The sequence below is a fragment of the Arachis hypogaea genome, chromosome 18, assembly GCF_003086295.3.
Source record: "Arachis hypogaea cultivar Tifrunner chromosome 18, arahy.Tifrunner.gnm2.J5K5, whole genome shotgun sequence".
Taxonomy (NCBI): domain Eukaryota; kingdom Viridiplantae; phylum Streptophyta; class Magnoliopsida; order Fabales; family Fabaceae; genus Arachis; species Arachis hypogaea.
In genome coordinates, this window is record NC_092053.1 from 81,041,571 (window position 1) to 81,063,053 (window position 21,483).

The 21,483-nt window shown below is 42.1% G+C and overlaps 1 non-coding gene and 1 pseudogene across 1 annotated transcript; one reads left to right on the plus strand and one right to left on the minus strand.

Annotated features, from left to right (window-relative positions):
• Positions 1 to 213: 213 nt before the first annotated feature.
• LOC112773344 (small nucleolar RNA R71) lies at positions 214 to 321 on the plus strand. The gene has a single exon (XR_003187899.1). It is a non-coding gene; the product is annotated as a small nucleolar RNA R71 (small nucleolar RNA).
• A 12,685-nt stretch (positions 322 to 13,006) lies between these two features.
• On the minus strand, positions 13,007 to 13,505 carry LOC114925789 (2-hydroxyisoflavanone synthase-like; annotated as a pseudogene).
• Positions 13,506 to 21,483: the final 7,978 nt, after the last annotated feature.

Here is a 21,483-nt window from a genome sequence, read left to right on the forward strand (position 1 = left end):
CTCAAGAACTCATTTCTTCTGATTTGTCCCATTATTCACAGGATTCCTTTCAGAAGTGTACATGAATTGGTTATTTGCAACCATCTCAATGAGTTCCTAAGCTTCTGCAGGTGTCTTCTTCAGGTGAAGAGATCCTCCAGTAGAGCTATCCAATGACATCTTGGATAGTTCAGACAGACCATCATAGAATATACCTATGATGCACCATTCTGAAAGCATGTCAGAAGGACACCTTCTGATCAATTGCTTGTATCTTTCCCAAGCTTCATAGAGGGATTCACCTTCCTTCTGTCTGAAGGTTTAGACTTCCACTCTAAGCTTGCTCAATTTGTTAGGTGGAAAGAACTTTGCCAAGAAGGCATTAACTAGCTTTTCCCAAGAGTTCAGGCTTTCTTTAGGTTGTGAGTCCAACCATGTCCTAGCTCTGTCTCTTATAGCAAAAGGGAAGAGCATAAGTCTGTAGACCTCAGGATCAACCCCATTGGTCTTGACAGTGACACAGAGTTGCAAGAATTCAGCTAAGAACTGATGAGGATCTTCCAATGGAAGTCCATGAAACTTGCAATTCTGTTGCATTAGAGAAACTAATTGAGGCTTAAGCTCAAAGTTGTTTGCTCCAATGGCAGGAATTGAGATGCTTCTCCCATAGAAGTCGGGAGTAGGTGCAGTAAAGTCACCAAGCACCTTCCTTGCATTGTTGGCATTGTTGTTTTTGGCTGCCATGGCTTCTTCCTCCTTGAAGAGCTCTGTTAGGCCCTCTAGAGAGAGTTATGCTTTAGCTTCTCTTAGCTTTCTCTTTAAGGTCCTTTCAGGTTCAGGATCAGCTTTAACAAGGATGCCTTTGTCTTTGCTCCTGCTCATAAGAAAGAGAAGAGAACAAGAAAGTATGGAATACTCTATGTCACAGTATAGAGATTCCTTGAGGTGTCAGAGGAAAAGAAGAATAGAAGGAGAAGATAGATAGAAGAGAATTTGAACTTATCAAGAAGGATAGAGTTCGAATTGTTGATAGTGGAGGAGTGTTAGTCCTTAAATAGAAGGATGTGAGAAGAGGGGAAGAATTTTCGAAATTAAAGTAAAAGATTTTGAAATAATTACAAGAAATTTTGAAAATTTGATTGATGATTTTCGAAAACTAAGATTGGGAAAGAAATAAAGTGATTTTTGAAAAAGATTTTGAAATTAGAAATTAAAAAATATGATTGAAAATTAATTTTGAAAAAGAGGTGATTGAAAAGATATGATTGAGAAGATATGATTGAAAATCAATTATAAAAAGAAAGTTTTAAAATTAAAGTTGATTACTTGACTAACAAGAAATTAAAATATATGATTCTAAAATTTAAAATTTGATCCTTTCTTAATAGGCAAGTAACAACTTGAAAATTTTGAATTAAATCACTAATTGTAGCAAGGATTTTCAAAAATAATGATAAATAAAAAAAATTGAAAAGAAATTGATTTTGAAAAGATATGATTGAAAAGATATGATTTGAAAAAGATTTGATTTTGAAAAATTATGAAAATTTGAAAAAGATTTGAATTAAAAACAAAATCTTCCCTCTAGTGTCCTCCTGGCGTTAAACGCCCAGAATGGTATCCATTATGGCATTTAACGCCCAAAATGCTACCTTTTTGGGCGTTAAACGCCCAGCCAGGTACCCTGGCTGGCGTTTAAATGCCAGTCTTCCTTCTTCACTGGGCGTTTTGAACGCCCAGCCTTTTCTGTTTAATTCTTCTGTTGAGTGTTCTGAATCTTCAATTCTCTGTATTATTGACTTGAAAAGACATAGTTTTGAATATTTTTTGAATTTTTAAATGATGAGAAACAATAATAAAAAGAATGCAACTAAGATCAAATAAACAATGCATACAAGACACCAAACTTAGAAGTTTATATACTAAAGACTATAACAATTTGAAAATGCATGTAAGAAACAACAAAAGACACAAAATAAGAGAAATTAAAGATCAGAGCAATGAAATCATCAAGAACAGCTTGAAGATCAATGAAGAACATAATGCATATATTCGAAAATTGCAAGAAGAATAAAGACATGCAATTGACACCAAACTTAAAAATTGACACTAAGATACATAAAATATTTTTGATTTTTATGATTTTATAAATTTTTTTTTTTGTGATTTTTCGAAAATTATATGGAAAAGAGAATAAAGAGATTCAAAACTTTTAATAAGAATTCCAGGAATCATGCAATGTTAGTCTAAAGCTTCAGTCTAAAAAGATTAGACATGGCTAGCCAAGCTTCAGCAGGACAATACATTCAACAGCTAAATTGATGAAAATCAATCAGCTTTTGTGATGATAAGAACATCACCTTGAAACTCTATAATTCATTCTTAAAATTTCTGAAAAATAAAAAGAAAAGTACCTAATCTAAGCAACAAGATGAACCGTCAGTTGTCCAAACTCGAACAATCCCCGGCAACGGTGCCAAAAACTTGGTGCACGAAATTGTGATCATCAACAATGGCGCCAAAGGACTTGGAGCTCTCAAACGTGAATCACACTTTGTCACAATTCTACACAACTAACCATCAAGTGCACTGGGTCGTCCAAGTAATAAACCTTACGTGAGTAAGGGTCGATCCCATGGAGATTGTCGGCTTGAAGCAAGCTATGGTCATCTTGCAAATCTCAGTCAGGCGGGTTCAAATGGTTATGGAGGATTGATAATTAAAAGATGAATAAAATATAAAATAAGATAAATATAGAGATACTTATGTAATTCATTGGTAGGAATTTCAGATAAGCGTATGAAGATGCTTTGTTCCTCTTAAACCTCTGCTTTCCTATTGCCTTCTTCCAATCATTCATACTCCTTTCCATGGCGAGCTTTATGTTGGGCATCACCATTGTCAATGGCTACTTCCCGTCCTCTCAGTGAAAATGTTCTACGCACGCTGTCACCGCACGGCTAAACATCTGTCGGTTCTAGATCATGTTGGAATAGGATCCATTGATCCTTTTGCGTCTGTCACACGCCCAACAATCGTGAGTTTGAAGCTCATCATAGTCATCCCTTCCCAGATCCTACTCAGAATACCACAGACAAGGTTTAGACGTTCCAGATCTTAGGAATGGCCGCCAATAATTCTAGCCTATACCACGAAGGTTCTAATCTTAGATTAGAAACCCAAGAGATACACATTCAAGCTTGTTTGCATGTAGAACAGAAGTGGTTGTCAGGCACGCGTTCATAGGTGAGAATGGTGATGAGTGTCACATAATCATCATATTCATCATGTTCTTAGGTGCGAATGAATATCTTGGAGAAGAAATAGACTTGAGTTGAATAGAAAAACAATAGTACTTGTATTAATTCATGAAGAACAGCAGAGCTCCACACCTTAATCTATGGTGTGTAGAAACTCCACCGTTGAAAATACATAAGATCAAGCTCTAAGCATGGCCGTGAAGCCAGCCTCCAAAAGCGTCTAAGATAGCATAAGACTTATCAAAGATGAAAATACAATAGTAAAGGGTCCTATTTATAGAGAACTAGTAGCTTAGGGTTTACAGAAATAAGTAATTAGTGCAGAAATCTTTTTTCGGGCCCACTTGGTGTGTGCTTGGGCTGAGCATTGAAGCTTCCATGTGTAGAGACTTTTCTTGGAGTTAAACGCCAGCTTTTGTCCCAGTTTGGGCGTTTAACCCCAGCTTTTATGCCAGTTCTGGCGTTTTGATGCCAGAATTCTTAAGCTGACTTGGAACGCCGGTTTGGGCCATCAAATCTTGGGCAACGTATGGACTATTATATATTGCTGGAAAGCCTAGGATGTCTACTTTCCAACGCAATTGAGAGCACGCTAATTGGGCTTCTGTAGCTACAGAAAATCTACTTCGAGTGCTGGGAGGTTAGAATCCAACAGCATCTGCAGTCCTTTTTCAACCTCTGAATCAGATTTTTGCGCAGGTCCCTCAATTTTAGCCAGAAAATACCTGAAATCACAGAAAAACACACAAACTCATAGTAAAGTCCAGAAAAGTTATTTTTAAATAAAAACTAATAAAAACAAAATAAAAACTAACTAAAACATACTAAAAACAATGCCAAAAAGCGTATAAATGGTAGGGGATAGTGATCCTTGCGAGTAGTGTGATTTACCTGACATGCGATCAAGCATCTGATCGGTAGATGGTAGGGGATAGTGATCCTTGCGAGTAGTCTGGTTGAGGCGCCTGTAATCAATGCACACCCTCCAGGAGTTCTGCACTCTAGTTGTCAGGAGCTCTCCATGCTCATTCTTTACTGTTGTGACTCCAGACTTCTTGAGCACCACTTGTACTGGACTGACCCATTCACTGTCTGAGATGGGGTAGATGATATCAGCTTCAAGCAGTCTGGTCACTTCCTTCTTGACAACTTCTAAGATGGTGGGGTTTAGCCGCCTCTGAGGTTGACGGACAGGCCTTACCCCATCTTCTAAAAATATTCTGTGATCACAAACTTGAGGGTTGATACCTACTATATCTGCCAAACTCCACCCAATTGCCTTCTTGTGTCTTGTCAGCACACTAAGCAGCTGCTCCACCCGTTGGGAAGTGAGTTCCCTTGCAATGATAACTGGGAGCTTCTGATGATCCTCAAGGTAAGCATATTTGAGGTGGGGTGGAAGGGGCTTCAATTCCAATTTCTGCTCATGGCTAGGCACTTGATCTTCTGGAGCTAGTGATGTTGGCAATGTGCCTTCATCTTGTTCAGGGGGCATCCCCACACTTACACCTTGCTCCATATGCATCTCTTCTACTTCTTCTTGGTGAACTACAGCTACAGTTTCATCTATGATGTCGCACTGGAAGATGGAATGATCTTCCCAGAGGATGCTTCATAGCTTCATCCAAGTTGAAGCTCACTGCTCTACCATCTATCTCAAAGGAGTAAGTTTCTGAGAATGCATCCAACTTGAACTTTGAAGTTTTCAGAAATGGTCTTCCAAGGAGGATGGATGATGGTCTTCCTGAGTCATTAGGGGGCATCCCCAAGATGTAGAAATCAATTGGAAATGTGAGCCCCTTAATGCTCACTAGCATGTCCTCAGCAATTCCAACCATAGAGATGATGCTTTTATTTGCCAAAACAAAACGTGCTGCCGACCTTTTCAAGGGAGGGAGCCTCAAAGCATCATATATAGATAATGGCATTATACTAACACACGCGCCTAAATCACACATGCAGTTAGAAAATTTTACACCTTCTATAGTAATAGTAAACATGCATGGACCTAGATCACTACATTTTTCTGGTATATCACCCATTAAAGCAGATATAGAGCTACCTAGAGGAATAGTTTCTAAATCATGTATCATATCTTTATTCATGCATAAATCTTTTAGAAACTTAGCATACTTAGGTACCTGGTGAATGGCATCAAAAAGGGGAATCGTTACCTCAACCTTTTTGAAGATCTCCACCATCTTGGGGTCTATCTCCATCTACTTCCTGGACTTCCTAGCAAGGTGTGAAAATGAAATGGGAATGGCATCTCTTGTGACTTCATTTTCCTTTGGTGCTCCATTCCCTGGTTGAGCTGCTTCTTCTTCAACTATGTCTTGTACTTCATCCTCTTCTTCAACATCCTCCACCTCAACAATGTTTTCAGCTTGGATATCTTTCTTTGAGCTTGGCTCCTCCTGACTCCTCTCTTTCAGTGTGGTTTCGGACCTCAAAGTAATGGCATTGATTTCACCTTTGGGATTGGGTAAAGGTTGAGAAGGCAGTGCACTAGAGCTTGAAGGTTAATTGTTGGGGGTAGAAGGTGGTTCCAGCCGAGAGATGAGAGCTTGTAAAGTGGAGGTAAGACCATTGATGCTAGAGGTAAGTGTATTCTGAAGGTCTTTCTGTCCTTGTGCAATAGAGTGAAGCATCTCATCATTGGTAGAAAAAGGGGGATAAGTAATTTGAGGGGCCTGCTGTTGGTTGTTCTGAGGCACTTGGGACTGCCTTTGGTGAGGTGCTCTGTACGGCTGGTTTTGGTTTTGCTGTTGGTAGGGAGGGTTTTGCCGTCTGTTGTTGTTGTTATTATTCCACCTCTGGTTCCCATTGTTGTCTCTGCCTCCTCGGTTGTAGTTGTCCCTCCATCCTTGGTTGAAATTATCTCTCCAGCCTTGGTTAGAGTTATCTTGCCAGCCTTGACTGTAGCTTCCACCTTGGTTATAATTTCCGCCTTGTTGATAGTATCCTTAATTCGGGCGGTCATAGAAGTTATGAGTAGCTACCAAGGTGTTGTCTTCTTGTTGGAGCTGCGAGCACTCAGCAGTGTAATGAGTATAACAGGCACATATTCCGCACACTCTCTGAGGAACCAACTGTTGACTCTGTTGTTGTGGGGGAGGCTGAGGTTGTTGTTGATTTAGCTATAGCTGCTTCAGTATGTTAGTCATCTCTCCCAGAGTCTGTGTGAGAGCAGCAGTCTTACTACTAGAGGAAACCTCTGCAATAGCCTTAGGATAGTTGTTCCTGTGCCTGACATTTCAGGTAGACTCAGTTAGATCGGTGATCAGTTGCCAAGGTTCTGTCACCGTCTGGTACTTCTTCAAAGAACCATTACTTACAGCATCTAATGTAGTCTTATCCTGAGGCAAATCCCAGTTGGTGACGACTGCTTTAGGTTGGGTGTAGAACCACTCTCTTGCCTTTTCCTAAAGAGAAAACGGGAAGGCATACAGCCAAATAGTAGTTTCATCTACACCATGACGCCTAGTAGTTGAGCAGGCTGTCTGAAAATCTCTGAGGTACTTTTTGGCCTATTGAGCAGGTAAGCCATGAAACTTGGGCAGTAAGTTGATTAGCGCAGTTTTCAGTTGAAAATCTGCAGCCAGATTTGGGTGACGTGCTTGATACGGTTGCAGCGTAAAGTCCGAAGCTCCTGTTTCCTGGAGAATAATTCTTCTAGGCTCCGTCATATTTCCTGAACGTAAATAAACAGTATCAGTAGAAAAGGAGCTTGTTTCTTCCTCGGATGGCGCTTCAAATTCACCCTCAGATGAGATTGGTAAATTGGTAAGAACCACTTCACCACCCTCAGAGGCTAACCGACGCCGAGCTCGCCTAATTAGTGAAATAGTTCTTTCAATTCCAGGATCAAACGCGGCTAAGCTCGAGTCAGGTAGTGAACGTGTCATTCAATGAAAGAAACACACAGCTCATGGTAAAAAAATAAAATAAAAATATGCGAATATGTAAAATTAAAAGTATTTACACCAACTAAAAATTTAGCACGCAATTGCAACTCCCCGGCAATGGCGCCAAAAATTGAATGAGCGGAAATTAGCCGATTAAGAATTTATTATAGAAATAACGGTGCGAGTACAGTTCCTAACCGACTAAAATTCCGCTTATCAATTTAGAAGGGTTGTCACAGTTTTAGAATAAAATTACTGGGAGTAGGAATGCCAGGTCGTCTCCCAACGAGTTGACAAAAGGGTGCTATCTTATTAGTCAAGAGTTTTTCGAGAAATTTTGAGAGTTGGAGAACAGAAAAATAAATGATTGTAAATTAAAGCAATGAAAATTAACAAGAGAATTTATAGAATCAGAATAAAAGGCCTCGACCAGGGGAAGATTAATTGGAAGATCTATCCTTGTTGGATTTTTCCAAGTGTAATAGCAAGAGGTTGTTGTTTTCACTTAGTTAACCCTTACTAAATAAAGGAAAGTCAAGTGATTGAGCTAACTCTTATCCGCAAGTCCTAATCTTCTCCTATGGAAGGATTAGCGTTAGTAAATAGAGAATTAGCCAACAACTTCCAATTAAGATTGACAATTGAATATTCCAACTCAAGGGTCTCCTCTTAATCAACCCCCAAGTCAAGTTGGGAGTCTACTCCATTGACATGAATACAACGTTCACATACATATAAGAAGAAGACATGATAATCTAAATAAAATAATAACTGAAAATTAATTAAAGGTAAAAGTAATTCTTTGCATTAATAAATCCTAAAATCATAAACATCCTTATCTGAACAGGGTTAATGGGCAAATAAAAGAGTAAAGAAATAAGAAAGCAAACTAGAATAATAGCAACTTCAACAGAAGTAGTGACTCTTCTCAATATCCAAAGCAAAAGCATGAAAAGCATAAAAACTAGAACTATGAATGTGAAGAAAACCTAGAGGGAGAGTAGTATTCTTTCTAAGATTCAAAACTAAAACTAAAACTATGCGAATGAGAATATCTCTCGAGTCTCTACTTGTCCCCTGGCTCTATTATGTGTTTTTGGGCCAAAAACTGGGTCCAAACTTAGCCCAAAATCGCTTCCAGCGTTTTCTGCGATTTCTGCAAGTAGCGCATGTCACGCGTACGCGTCAGTCACGCGTACGCGTCACTGGTCATCTTCGCGTATCACGCGTACGCGTCAAGCACACGCACGCGTCGCCGTGCAAACTCCAATTCACGCGCACGTGTGAGGCATGCGTTCGCGTCGCTCCTCGCTGGTTATCTCCTTTATTTCTTGTGCTCCTTCCATTTTTGCAAGCTTCCTCTCCATCCTTTAAGCCATTCCTGCCCTATAAAGCTTGAAAATACTTAACGCACAGATCACGGCATCAAATGGTATAAAGGGAAATTAAAATACACAATTTAAGGGCTTAGGAAGCAAGTTTTCAATTATAGAACAAGACTATTGTACAAGATGTCTCTGGTACGGGTTGAGAGATGGATCGAGAACTTGCGGGTTGAGGTAGATGCCGGATCACTTGAGTGGAGCAATGGGAGGAGGTACCTGCAAAGAAACTCCGACGCTCAAGTCAGAATGGATCTAAGAGGTATAAGGTGTGAGGAATGAATGAATACCTGGAGGGACCTGGGTCCTCTATTTATAGGTGATGATGAATATCTTATCTTATCTTATTTGGCTAAGATAAGGGAGACGTTTGAATTATCTTATCTTATCTTACTTGACTAAGATAAGGGAGATGTTTGAATTCGAAAGTTGGTTAGGAGCTCTAGTGGGTCGGTTTCGAGCCTTCTGGAAGGGCGAAGTGGGCCGGATCCGTAACAGTTGCCCCCGGAGCGAGAGAGTGAGGGTGCTCAGTCTCATCGCTGGAGGAACCTTTTCCTTTCCATTGTGGTTTGGCAAGGAGATCGTTGTTTGGTTTTTCCGGTCGAGGTCGACGATTTGGGGAGTTCCTGGCCGTTTCATGGTCAGGCGAGGAGCGCGTTGTTTGGGCGTTTCATCACATGTCGGGTTTGAGGACCATAATAGTTGGCCCCGGAGCATGAGAGTATGCTTTCTTGGTCTCAGTGCTAAGTTGTTGGAGAGTCTGATCCTCTGTAGTTTGGGAGACTGTGAGGGGCCTAAAAAAGGCGTGACGTCATTCTGCACCAATTGGTAGGATGATGTAAGTCAGTCTGGCTTTCTGCAAGTTGGAAGACCTGTCCTCATGCTTGTTTTGTGTGGCCTTTTTTTTGGGCCATTATTGTGAACTTATTTTAGACCTCTTAGTCGGCCGATTTCAAGACTTTGTTTATTTAGCTTATTTGGATTTCCGTTTTGTTGGCTTTGCGGGTGATCAATTCATGAGTCACTATTTTTGTTATTTGGATATCCGTTTTGTTATTTGGATATCCATTATGTTGGCCTCAGGGTGATCGATCCCCGGGCTGCCATTTTTTATTTGGATACCCGTTTTGTTATTTGGATATCCGTTTTGTTGGCCTAGGGGTGATCGATTCCCGAGTAGCCGTTTACTTATTTGGATATTCGTTCTGTTATTTGGATATCCGTTCTGTTGGCCTCAGGGTGATCGATTCCCAGGTCGCCATTTTTTGTTATTTGGATACCTGTTTTGTTATTTGGATATCCGTTTTGTTAGCCTAGGGGTGATCGATCCCTGGGTAGCCATTTACTTATTTGGATATCCGTTCTGTTATTTGGATATCTATTCTGTTGGCCTCGGGGTGATCGATCCCCGGGCCACCATTTTTTGTTATTTGGATACCCGTTTTGTTTTTTGGATATCCGTTTTATTGGCCTAGGGGTGATCGGTTCCCCGGTAGCCGTTTACTTATTTGGATATCCATTTTGTTATTTGGATATCCGTTCTGTTGGCCTCGGGGTGATCATCCCCGGGCCGCCATTTTGTTATTTGGATATCCGTTTTGTTGGCCTAGGGGTGATCGATCCCTGGGTAGCCGTTTACTTATTTGGATATCCGTTCTGTTATTTGGATATCCATTCTGTTGGCCTCAGGGTGATCGATTCCCAGGTCGCCATTTTTTGTTATTTGGATACCCGTTTTGTTATTTGGATATCCGTTTTGTTGGCCTAGGGGTGATCGATCCCTGGGTAGCCGTTTTTAGTTCGTGTCGTCGAACAGGGCAATGCTTTTGAAATAATAAATTTTATTTGTGGTTTGGGCCTCGTTAAAACCTTCCGATGTGGGTAGGAAAGAGTGCCTCGATCTTGTTGCTTTGGAAGGAAGGATGTTTCTACATATAGTAGCACCGTAAGTTGGTGAAATTTCAGGATCTTGGGAGCTTGGTCCCATCTAGTCTTTCGAGCATGTAGGCTCCTTTTCTGATTACCGTCTTGATTTGATAGGGACCCTTCTAGTTAGGCGTGAGCTTCCCTTTTTCGGGAGTGGGTAGACCGATGTTGTTTTGTTGTAAAACGAGGTCTCCTGGTCCGAAGTCTCGTCGTACCGTGCTGCCATTGTACCTTAGGCTTATTCTCTATTTTAGGGCTAGCTCCCGTAGGTGTGCTATACTCCTGACCTTGTCTGCAAGGCCCTACTTTGCTTCTTTGTCGTTTCCTCCCATGGTTCTGCGTGGACTTTGGTGTGCATCGAGGTCGAAAAGGAAGATGCCTGCCGCGTCTCGGGATCTCTTGCGTAGGGCTAGGCTAGTGTTATCGTATTCTACTGTGGTTTCCCGATCTCCGTGGATGGTTCCGATGGAGCCATCTTCTGCCGTGAACTTCATTAGAAGGTATTTGGTAAAGATGACGGCGGAGAGGTCGTTGATTGTTTTTCTTCCAAGGATGACGTTATAAGCGGTGGAGTTCTTGAGGACCACGAACTCGGACAGGATTGTCTTCCTCTGGCTTCCCGTCCCTATGGTAAGTGGAAGAATGATGGAGCCGTCTAGCTTTGAGGAAGTTGTCTCCGAGTTTGGTTACTCTGTTGAGGTGTGTCTGGAGGTTGTCGTTGCAGAGTCCGAGCTTGTCGAAAGCTCCTCTGAAGAGGATGTTGGAATCTGTTCCCGTGTCCACCAGTATTCTTCTTACTAGCCCAGTTCCAATCTTTGCCGAGATGACGAAGGGGGCGTCTTCTGCCGAGGTGCCATGCTGGCAATCCTCGGGGGAGATGTTATCGCTCTATTGGTGGTGGCGGTTGGGGTTTGGTCTCTAACTGCCAGGATCTTGAGATCCTTCTTCAGTGCTGATTTTGATTTTCCTGGGGTGTCTTTCCCTGTGATGACGTTCACGATAATGGTCGGATCTGTTTCAGGGCTTTCCCTAGAGGCTTGTCTCTGTGTCCTCGGGTTACGTCCTTCTTTTTATGGTGATCTGTCTTTTTCCGCGCGTCTTGGTTCCCTGATGATTTTGGCAAACTCGGAGAGTTTGCCGTCTCGTATGGCTTGCTCGAGGGCGTCTTTTAGGTCGAAACAATCTTGTGTCCTGTGTCCACATCCTCGGTGGTAGTCGCAGTACAGGGTCTTGTTGCCGCCCGTTCTTTCCTTGAGTTGTCGGGCCCTCGGAAGAATACCTCGATCGGCTATTTGGTGGTATATCTCGGTGATCGGGGCCGTCAGAGGTGTGTAGTTAGAGAATTTTCTGATTCTGGGGGGTTGGTTTACGTTTGCTGGTTTGGGATATTCTTTATGGTTTTCTCTTGGTGGGGGGTTATGTCGAGGTGCCGTGCCGCCGTGTCGTGTGCTGCCATGCTGCCGTTTATTGGCGGCTACGACTTGGCTTACTTCCTCGCCATTTATGTACTCCTTTGCGACGCTCTAGATCTCGTGCATGGTCCACACCGGTCTGGTAGTGAGGTGTTTTCGGAAGTCTTCATTTATGAGCCCGTTAGTTAGGCAAAGGCTTGCGACTAAGTCCGTGAGTCCGTCGACCGTTAAACATTCATCGTTGAAGCGATCGAGGTATTTTCTCGTGGACTCGTCTTGTCTCTAGGTAACTCCCAATAAGCTTATGGGGTGTTTAGCTTTGGTGATTCTGGTGGTGAATTGGGCCATGAACTTCCGTGATATATCGTGGAAGCCAATTATGGATCCGTCGGGGAGGGTGTTGAACCATTTAATCGCTAGCCCGGCTAGGGTTACCGGGAAGGCCTTACCTCGAACCGCGTCAGCGGCCCCTTCCAGGTTCATCCTGGCCTTGAAGGCCGTTAGGTGCTCCTGGGGGTCCTTGGTTCCGTCGTACTTCATATCCGTAGGTTTGTCGAAGCCTTTAGGGAGTTTTTCTTTCAGGATTCTTTCAGTGAAGGGAGTGGCTCCCATTATCAAGTGGTCACTTCTTCTGCGTTTGGCCTCTCGATGTCGTCGGTCGTCGTCTGTGTCATATTGATGAGCCGGGTTGCGTGAGACGCTGCTATCATACCTTTTGCCGTGTCTTCGTTCGGGCATCATGTCGTGTCCGTGGTCACGAGAGATGCTACGGTTGTATCTCTTGGCATGTCGCCGTTCTGGCGATCCGCCGTGCCTGGTTTCATGGCGAGATCTTGATCTGGAGGTTGCGTGACTTCCGTTTTTGGCGTTGTGCTTTTCTTTGGGTGTAACTCGGCCTTTGAGGTCTTGCACCCTGAGACACAGCTCTTGGATTATCTGGACCACCTTCTCTCCTAGGTCGTCGGGTGGCCGGGCTTCAGTGGGGGGACGGTTGTCCTCTCTTGGTTGTTGCTGGGTTGGGGTTGGTTGGCGATGTGCCGCGCTTATTATCCTTCCGTGGGTGGGAGGAGTGTTATCTTGGAGTTCAGGAGTTGGGGTGTTGGGTGGAGGATTGCTCCTCGAGGTTCTCCGTCATGCCGTCATGATTTGGCTGTCCCCCGCATCTGTGTAAGAACCTTGAGAACTTTCTTGATCTCTTGGCTCCTGAGAGGTTTGAGCTTGGCCACGGTGGTAGCGTTTAAGGAGGTCATTCATGATGAGCTTCCTTATGAATTTTCAGTAAGGTCCGAAGGGGGATCATGGCGACAGAGTTGTCATAGGTAAGGCGGCGGATGGCAGAGGTTTGGAACCTGATGTTGAAGGAAGTGACCTCATGGGTTTGGAGGAAGAGCTTGAAGAGTTCAAAAGAAGAAGCAACCACGGTGAGCATGGAGTCGAAATAGAGGGAGAAGATGGGTCCATGGCGCTTGGAGAGACGGATGAGGGAGTGGTGAATGAGAGGGTCCAAGAGGTGGAGGTGTCCCACTAAAGGGAGGCGAGACTTTGGGCTCAGAGGACTTGGAATTTCACCGTTGGAGTAGGGCGAAGGTGGATAAAGAGTGTTATCACTAAGAAGGTGATTGCAAGTTGAAGAAACATTGTTCCTTTGGGATTTCGCCATTGGAGTAGGGCGAAAGTGTGTTATCACTGCAAAGGTGATGCAAGTTAAGGAAACATTATTCCTTTGGGATTTCGCCGTTGGAGTAGGGCGAAGGTGTGTTATCACTGCAAAGGTGATGCAAGTTAAGGAAACATTATTCCTTTGGGATTTCATTGTTGGAGTAGGGCGAAGGTGTGTTATCCCTGCAAAGGTGATGCAAGTTAAAGAAACATTATTCCTTTGGGATTTCGCCGTTGGAGTAGGGCGAAGGTGTGTTATCCCTGCAAAGGTGATGTAAGTTAAGGAACATTATTCCTTTTTGTTCTCAGCTATATCCAAGAAATCTGAGTTTGATTATTGCTCTTCTGGGTTATCCGTCATGCCGCCACAACGTTGCAAAGTCCCCACAGATGGCGCCAATGTACAAGATGTCTCTGGTACGGGTTGAGAGATGGATCGAGAACTTGCGGGTTGAGGCAGATGCCGGATCACTTGACTGGAGCAATGGGGGGAGGTACCTGCAAAGACACTCCGACGCTCAAGTCAGAATGGATCTAAGAGGTATAAGGTGTGAGGAATGAATGAATACCTGGAGGGACCTGGGTCCTCTATTTATAGGTGATGATGAATATCTTATCTTATCTTATTTGGCTAAGATAAGGGAGACGTTTGAATTATCTTATCTTATCTTACTTGACTAAGATAAGGGAGACGTTTGAATTCGAAAGTTGGTTAGGAGCTCTAGTGGGTCGGTTTCGAGCCTTCTGGAAGGGCGAAGTGGGTCGGACCCGGGTAACCAAGTTCGGAGACCGTTCCGGGTATAGGATCCATGGGCCGGATCCGTAACAACTATAAAGGAATTGTAAAATCATGCAATTTGTATGTATAAGTGTGCAAGGACTTGATAAAAACCACTCAATTGAGTACATGATAAACCATAAAATAGTGGTCTATCAGTTTTGCATTGTGAAATTTTGGGAAATGGGTAAACACTCATGCATTCATTACTTAGAACATATGCATCTCTCTTATATGATAAAAGAAAAAAAAATTTTGGTGTACATACTTTGTTTATAAAAAAAAAGAGAGAAAAGAAAATAATAATGTAAATAAAGGATGCATATGTGTGTGAATTGGAAAGAGAATGCATGAGTGAATGTGAGAAAAGAGGTGAACGGGAAGTTAGGTTGTTTTTCTTGGGTATAAATAGATTAGTATAGGATTAGGTGGGACACTTGAGCTAATCAAAGATCCAATCTATTAACCCACTTAACCATATTAATCCTATCCTTATCCTAGCCCCATTACAACCCTCCAAAGACCTCATGATATTTGTATTCATTCATCAAGTATTAGTTAATTGTTAGATGACTTGGAAATCTTTGAGAAACATGATTAAAGGAGGATTGAGCGATTAAGCCCTAAACACTGAGCGATTAGAGTGTAAACATATCCGGTGAGGGGTTCAATTGCTCAATTCTATGTTTCCATCCCTTATCTTGTATCTTCTTGCAAGTTGCTTGTTAGATTGTGAAAACTTCAAATCAAATCTTTGGACATTGATTATATTGCTATATTTGCTTGCCTTGGCCCTAAGTTCCTACTTTGGATTGATTGAAATTCTTTTATTTGTTTTTGCCAAACTCAATAGGAACCATAGTATATATAGATATAGATAGATAGTATTTAGTATAGTTGCATGCATGTAGTTGATGCCAGGACATTTTGGCCAGTTTCACTGACCTTTTCTTTACTATTTTTAGGGTAGTTTCATGCATTTCCTTAGGAAATAAGCTAGTTTTGGGTAGATATTCACTTACATCTTGATTCAAGCATACATTGTGCACTTTACATGATTTCATGAGGATTTTGCATAAATTTAAGGACAAATTGGATGTTTCACTTCCCATGACTTGGACTAGAACTTTGATGCACTTTATTGCTTGATTTCAGGACAAAGGAAGCAAAGAAGAACCACATTAGTGGCTACGTTAGTTACACTAACGTTAACACTAACGTGGAATGGGAGTAACTTGCCAAGTTAATGAGAAAAGTGATTGCCAATAACGCTCTCGAAGCCATCATTACCCACGTTAAGAGTCACGTTAACTAAGTTAACGTGAACTCTAACGTGGAAGTAAAGAAATGGAGCCAACGTTAGTGACACTTAACATTATCACTAACGTTGGACCAGGATCATGAGTGGCCACGTTAGAGTCCACGTTAACTTAGTTAACGTGGCCTCTAACGTTAAGAAGAAAAGGGGGGAAGCCAACATTAGTGACATTCAACATTGTCACTAACGTTGGCCAAGTCACACAAGGCCACGTTAACTTCCACATTAACCTAGTTAACGTGGAAGCTAACGTGAAGAGACTAGGTGTCGACAACGTTAGTGACACTAAACATTGTCACTAACGTTGGGATGAACACACACTATCCCCAAGAAGCCACGTTAACTCCAACGTTAACCTAGTTAACATAGAAGTTAACGTGAAGAAGAGAGGTGACACCAACGTTAGTGACACCCAACATTGTCACTAACGTTGGAAGGAGCCCACACATGCCACCATGAGCCACGTTAACTTAGTTAATGTGGAAGCTAATGTGGATAAGAGAATGATGAGCCAACGTTAGTGACACTCAACTTTGTCACTAACGTTGGAGATGGTTAGCATGGCCACGTTAGAAGCCACGTTAACCTAGTTAACATGGACTCTAACGTGGGAGCTAAGGGACACATTTGAACGTTAGTGACAATGTTAAGTGTCACTAACGTTCTCGAAGGTTGGCAAGCCTACGTTAAAAGAGCCACGTTAACTACGTTAACGTGGACTCTAACGTAGAGAAGGGGGAGGCTTCTCAACGTTATTGGGAAAGTTGAGTCCCAATAACGTGCACGAAGGACAAAGAGGCAACGTTAGTGGCAACGTTTGTGCCACTAACGTTGAGGTTAACGTGGCTCTTACTTAGGTAAGGAACGTTAGTGAAAAAGTTGAATGTCACTAACGTTCTCGAACCCATATCTTCACTGAACGTTAACACCACTAACGTCCTGAGCTAAAGTCTCTGCCCACTCCACACTTTCTCTCTACAAGTAAAGCTGAGCCCAATGAAGAAGAGAACTGCTTCAAACTCAAGATCCAAAGGCCCATACCCAAGACTTGAAGAATCAACTAGAAGAACAGAAGAGTAGTATATATAGGAGGAGCTTTGAATTATTTTAGAGAGTTGGAAAATAGAGGGAGCCTCTTGGCATAGAACTACTCTCTGTATTTTACTTTCTTTGCACTTCTAGTTCTCATGATGTATTCTCCATCCTTGTTTTCATTTTCCAGAGCTATGAACAACTAAACCCCTTTCATTGGGTTAGGGAGCTCTGTTGTAATTTGATGGATCAATACTAGTTTTTATTATTCTTCTTCTATTTTTTCTCTTGATTTTACTTGAAAGCTTTCGATCTTCATCCAATTGGGTAGTTATCTTGGAAAAGAAGCTATTCATACTTGGATCTCTTCTGAACCTTGAAAGAGGAATGAAGAGATCAAGCTAGAAATGCTTTCTCATGCTGGACCAAATTGGGTTTGGATGGATATGTGACTATAATCCTGTCAACACTTGGTTTGGGAAATGCATGTGGTATAATCAGTGACCATACTTCATCTCTTCTCATGAGCAATTGACCAAGGAATTGGCTATTGATCAAGATTTGAGAGATTGAATTACAAGAAATTGTAATTCAATCACTTAAGATTGCCAAGGAGATCAATGAGTGCATTGATTGAGGAAGAGATGAAAATGAAATTGATCCGGAGAATGCAACATCTCCTAAGCCCAATGAACTCCCCATTTCTGATCTTACCCATTCTCTTTAATTTCTGTTAGTTACTTTTATGAGCAATTCCCCCATTCCCATTTACAATTCTGCAATTTACTTTCGGTCATTTACTTTCAGCTCTTTAATTCTAGCATTTACTTTTCTGTCCATTACCTTCCCGCATTTTATTTTCTACAACTCTCAACTCAAATTCTGGATTCGCTCAACTAGAACATTCCTCTAATTAAAGTTGCTTGATCAATCAATCCTTGTGGGATTCGACCTCACTCTATTGTGAGTTTTTACTTGACGACAAATTCGGTACACTTGCCGAAGGAAATTTGTTATGAGACAAGTTTTTTGTGCATCAAGTTTATGGCGCCGTTGCCGGGGATTGATTGTGCATCAACAATGATTAGATTTGAGCATAACTAGATCGAGCATTTTATTTTTGTTTGATTTAAATTTCTGTTTGAGTCATTTACTTTCTGTTTTAGTTAATTTCTTCCCTTCCCCCTTACTTTTTCTTTATTATTTACTATTCATCTCACTAACCCACTAACTGTTTGATATATTGCATCACTCACACTAACAGTAATTCTGACAGATATACTTTCTGCACCTATTCTCTTTGCTTGTACTTGTTGGTTGTATGACAGGGAGAAGAAGCGGGGCTTCAACTTCCTTTGATTCTGAACCTGAGAGAACCTTCCTTAGACTAAGGAGGGAGGCAGGAGAAAAACGTGTAGTTGGTGCTGAAGAAGAGGAGGAATACTTTGAGGAATACTTTGAACCAAACATGGAAGAAAACATGGAAAACCATCATGAAGAAGAGGCTCACAACCATGGCAGAGGAGGTCGAGCAAATCATGCTGGGGAGGATAGAAGATTTTTAGGCTCTTACATCAATCCAAACCCAGGAAACTGTGGAAGTAGCATTCAAAAGCCAACCATCCATGCCAACAATTTTGAACTGAAGCCACAGCTCATCACCCTTGTTCAGAACAACTGTTCGTTCGGAGGGAGTGTCCAAGAGGACCCAAATCAACATTTAACCACCTTCCTGAGAATATGTGACACAGTGAAGTCTAATGGTGTTCATCCTGACGCCTATAGATTGCTCTTATTTCCATTCTCACTCAAGGATAAGGCAGCCAAGTGGCTGGAGTCTTTCCCAAGGGAAAGCTTGACAACTTGGGAAGATGTGGTGAACAAATTCTTAGCTAGATTTTACCCTCCTCAATGAATCAATAGGCTGAGAGCTGAGGTCCAAACTTTCAGGCAACAAGATGGTGAGACTCTATATGAAGCATGGGAAAGGTTTAAAGACCTAACAAGGAGGTGCCCACCAGATATGTTCAATGAATGGGTGCAGCTGCACATTTTCTAAGAAGGGCTCTCTTATGAGTCAAAGAAGGCCGTAGACCATTCATCCGAAGGATCTTTTAACAAGAAGAAGACCATTGAGGAGGCTATAGATGTCATTGAAACAATAGCAGAGAATGACTACTTCTATGCCTCCGAAAGAGGGAACACTAGAGGAGTGATGGAGTTGAATAATGTAGATGCTCTGCTGGCCCAAAACAAGCTCATTACCCAGTAGCTGGCTGACCTCACCAAGAAGATGGAGAGGAACCAAGTAGCAGCAATCTCCACTTCATCAACAATCCAAGAAGGAGTGAATGAAGAAGCAGAGGGTAGTCAGGAGCAAGCCAACTATATTAGGAATTCACCTAGGCAAAACCATGATCCATACTCCAAGACCTACAACCCTGGATGGAGGAACCACCCAAACTTTGGGTGGGGAAATCAACAAGACCAAAGCCTTGATCAAAGACGCCCAAATCCAAACAATGCAGCCCACCAACACTTCACATCTAGACCATATCAACACCCCCATAACAACACCTCTCCACATTCATACCAAGGCCAGAATAACCCTACTCAGCCTGACCTATCATCATTTGATGAAAGAATCTCAAGGATTGAGAATCTACTTGAAGGCATAAGCAAGGAGATTCAAGACAACAAGGTGTTCAAGGAGGAAGTGCGAGCCAGTTTCAAGAACCAAGGAGACACAATCAAGAGGTTGGAATCTCAAGTGGGGTATCTCTCTGAGCAAATTCCCAAACCCACAGATGGATTTCCAAGTGACACAGAGAAGAATCCGAGAGGTGAAACAAAAAAGGTAAGATGGGAAGATTGTAAGATGGTCACTGTAAGTAATAAGGAAACTGAGGACAAGCCAAGCAAGCTGTCAGAACAACCTGAAAATACCTCGGCAGAGAAGGAGGAAAAAGAGTACCAAGAACCAGAAATCTCAAAACAGGAGCTGCTGAGACTCTATGCACCTTTTCCCCAGCTGCTCAATGGTGCTGTGGAGAAGAGAATATACTCAAGATTTCTGAACTTGTTTGCATCTCTGCATGTGAACATACCATTCATCAAGACTATCCAACAAATGCCTGCGTACATCAAGTATATGAAGGAGCTGCTTCCCAGGAAAAGCTCACTCAAGGGAGGGCAAACTATAGTAATGAACAAGGAATGCAGTGCCCTCATTCAACCGCAGTTACCAACGAAAAGAAAAGATCCAGGGAGTTTTCATGTCCCCTGTGCCATAGGAGAAACAATGTTTGATAGAGCACTCTGCGATTTGGGAGCAAGCATCAACTTAATGCCCTATTCCCTGGTGAAGAGGTTGAAGATCAATGAGATAATGCCCACAGACGTAGTCATCAGGCTGGCAGACAAAACTCAAAAACAAGCAATAGAAGTGGTGGAAAACGTGTTGGTAAAAGTGGGGAAATACTTTCTTCCCACAGACTTTGTCATCTTGGACATGGAAGAGAGTCACACTCACCCAATCATATTGGGAAGACCATTCCTAGCTACAGCCAGAGCACTCATAGATGTTGAGCGAGGGGAGCTAATATTGAGAATCCATGATGAACAACTCAGCTTCAATGTCTTCAAACTCTCACAAGAAGCTGACCAAGAAAACAAAGAACCAAGCAATGATCATAATGAGATGCTGACAGAGGAAACAGGCACTAAAGCATAACCAACAAATCTGAGAACCTCACTGAATGATGAACAATGCAAACAGTAATTGTCACAGCTCAAGGAGAAGCTAGAGGAACCTAAACCACCAGAGGCATCTGAAGATAACAACAAAATTCCCTTAGAAGATGAAGTCGCCAAGAGTAAGGCAGCATCAAAAGGGACAAAGAAGAGAGTACCAAGGGGGTGGAGGAACAAGAAAATCCCTACAGAAGACTTCTCTCCAGGAGATAAAGTGATCTCAGCTTACTTCCCAGATATCCCCCCTAATCTCCCCAATGTACCATCTCAGTTACCTAAGGTCTTCACTATCAACAGAGTCCTCTCCTTGGAACATGTAGAGATCATTGATACAACCAATGGATATAAATCCAAGGCAAGAGGGGAGGACTTGAAGCATTATCAACCTCCCTGATGAAGGAGAAACGTCAAGCTAGTGACGCTAAAGAAGCGCTTCATGGGAGGCAACCCATGTTTTATTAGCTTTTACTAGTGAATAAGTCAATATTCATGAATTCCAACCCAAACCTGGTGAAGTCCTTATATTGCAGTATATAGTGAAGAACAAGTTTGGTGTTCAAAGCATGTCAAGAAAGCATGAATGCAACAGAGAGCATGCTAGTCTTGGAGCTTTGAACAGAACTTTTCATCACGGTGCTCCAAACTAAGTTTGGTGTCACCCCATGGTGCAACCAATGTGCATATAAGGATACACAGTTAGTTAGTTAGTTGGAGTTCATGAATAAACAAAATCTTTTCTTCTCTTTATTATTCTAGCCGTAAAAATTTAAATTGATTTCTTTTTGTGATATTTCTTACTTTTCTTATTTGATCTTTATAGGGAAAGGAAAGGAGCATTGAAAGAGATTGATTGGACAATTTAATGGGAAAGGTTCGGCCACTTCATGAAGAGGGTACTACACACGTGCCTCAAGGGGGAATGCATTGGGAATGGTTTCCATGCAACATTGGAGGAAGAACAAACTTTAAAAGTGAACCAACTCCATCATAAAGTTGAGAATCCTCGTGCTTACTCCTTACAAAACCCCATCCGTTCATCATACACCAACCCCATCAATCCACACCTTTCATCTCTT